Source organism: Meleagris gallopavo, chromosome 25, assembly GCF_000146605.3.
Source record: "Meleagris gallopavo isolate NT-WF06-2002-E0010 breed Aviagen turkey brand Nicholas breeding stock chromosome 25, Turkey_5.1, whole genome shotgun sequence".
NCBI classification, from domain to species: domain Eukaryota; kingdom Metazoa; phylum Chordata; class Aves; order Galliformes; family Phasianidae; genus Meleagris; species Meleagris gallopavo.
In genome coordinates, this window is record NC_015035.2 from 5476193 (window position 1) to 5478756 (window position 2564).

Sequence of the window (2564 nt, forward strand, 5' to 3'; positions counted from 1 at the left end):
CAGCCGCAGCCCCGCGTTCCCATAGGCTCGTCGTTGTGCTTTTAGCCTGAAGAACAAGGCTGCTCGGGGGACTTCGGGGATTTCCCCTACAGGGCAGATCAAAAGTTGCCAGGATGTGTTACCGGAGATGTTTAATCTTAGAAAAACCCTGGGAAAAAGAAGCAAAGATCCATTCCTCACCTACCACTGTAATCTCCGCGCTGCTGTGGGGAGAAAACCCCAGAGGCCCGGAGCGATGCCCTCCCACTGTTTGATCTGCAGCATTCGGGAAGTGGTTTCTCGCAGTCCCTGCTTTCTTTACCCCTGCAGCCCGCGGGGCTGTCGGCAAACGCCTCCCAAACCCGAGCCGTGCAGGGCTGGACCCCCCCGCCCCCCACCGCGTCGGGCAGCCCGGGCACTGGGGGTGGCTGTGCTCAATGGCCCCATTATTGCTCGCTCTGCTCCCAGACGGATGCTGCCTTCCTCCGTCACAGCTGCAGTCGCTCCCTTCCAGCAATTCCCAACACAGCACTTAAGGCGAGGATTTATGGGCGGTTTGGAAAGGCATGTTGGAGTGAGAAGGAGTTATGGGAAAGGAAGTTGAATTTTCACCATTCCCCAGCAAATTCTCCCAGCGTCTTTCGTGGCTGGGATCGCTGACGATCCTCCCCTCTGAACAGAGGCCACGCTCAGCTGCGGTTCTGTGCGGAGCGTTTCCCACCAGCGTGGAGCTGAGAGGTGACTCTGGTTCTGCTCACAGAGGGCCAGCAGACAGAGGGCAGCCCTGCAGTCTGGCTGCAGGATTGGTCTCAATGTGTCCCATGACATTTCTGTGGATGCTGGGAGCTAAATGAAATGAGCTGTTCTCAAGCCATGGATTATTGCCAACCTCAGGGTGAGTGCTACAAGTTCCCTGCTAATTTCAACTCATGCAGTCGTTTGCAAAGTAAAAAGTCATGGGAGAAGCCACCACAAGCAGCGTTCCTGCTGGGGACGTTCCCTTACACTACACCTCAACAAAGCTCATCTGCTGCAAAGCCGATGGTTGTCCCAGCAGCCGGACAGGCAGAACAGCTGCACATCAACACTGCATTTCACACCAACAGGGGTTGGAAAGACTTTATTTGCCACCTTTGCTGGATGTCACAGCTGTGACTCTAACAGAGCGAGGCCGGGCTGCTTGCTGCAGCTCTGGCACACTGAGGAGCCATGGAACAGCCGGGGCCACGGCCTCCTCTTCTTTACTGGGAAATTGTTCCCGGCTGCTTCTGGCACTGGGGAACGGGGGTGAGGAAGATCAGCAGAGGCGTTTCTGTATGTTAAGTGCAGTGGCGTTCACCAGAACAACGAGGAGGACTCACTCTCCGAGCAGCAGTGCTGCACGCATCACGTGCTCTGCAGGAACGCAGCCCGGCACGCTGCGCCTTCCACCTGGGGTGGGGGAGAGTCTCTGCCAGGAGGGAGCTTCTCTGTCTTTTCCACTGCTGCGCTGACCTCTACACACTTTCCTTTTTGTGCCACAGCTGCTGATCTGCGGAGATCCTTGGGGTGGGCGTGCAGCCGGGGCCGGGTCCATCCCAGCAAACGAAGGCACAGATCCAGGCACAGTCCCACGGAGAGGGACATCCAGCCCTGAGCCCTGCAGGGATGCGGCCTCAGAGCTTGAGAGCTTCAGTTTGTGTTCCTCCCTGCCGAGAGGAGAGGGGGTGGGAGGACAGGAGCAAGGGGGATTCTGCAGCACTGGTGCACGGCAGGGCAGGAAAAGCTCTTGGGAATGGGACAAGTGCAGACCCGGTGCTGGCCAAGGGCTGCAGTGCAGCACCCACGGCGTTTGGTCCTGGCCCATGGGTGAGCAACATGAGACACGGTGCTGGAGAGAGAAAACAGAGATGCTGCGGGAGGAGAAGGGCCAAGAGAAAACTGGGAGGCACTTGGAATGCTGGTCTGACCGCTCTGCACTGCGCACTCGGTGGGGAAAGAGGTGAGACGGCTCCTGCAGGGCAACGCGCAGAGGGAAGGGCTGCTCTTCTCACATCGGTGTCGGAGTCGTCCCCTCCCCACTGAGTCCCTTTGAAATCCCGTGTCTCACCTCTTCACACCCGGCTGAGGGCTGCCAGAGCCCAGCAGTGCTCCGCTGTGAGCAGGATGATTTGGGGCGCAGCGAGGAGAGCAGCGTTCAGTCAGGGCAGCAGAACCAACCCCAAGACCACGGAACTGGGTGCTGCAGCTGCGGGACACGGCCTGAGTGAGTCCGTCCAGGAGCTCCGAGTCCCCGAGGAGATAAGGCAGCAGAGAACGGTATCGGGTCTGCCGGAGGGTCGGCAGTGCCCCCCATCCCAGAGAACGCGTGCGAGCGGATGGAGCTGACATTTGTGGGCACGGCAAAGCAGAGGATGAGCGATGGTGAGGTGAGGTGAGGTGAAGTGAGGTGAGGAAGGCAGCGTGAAGAGCGAGGCGAGGGGACAGCAAAGAGAATCTTCTGGATGGGTCCTCGGCTTCCGCAAACAGGAGAGGCGCCCGGTCGGCCGGTCCAGGGGCAGCGGGCACCGAGGGCTCAGAAGGCGCCGATCTCGGTGGCCCAGGAG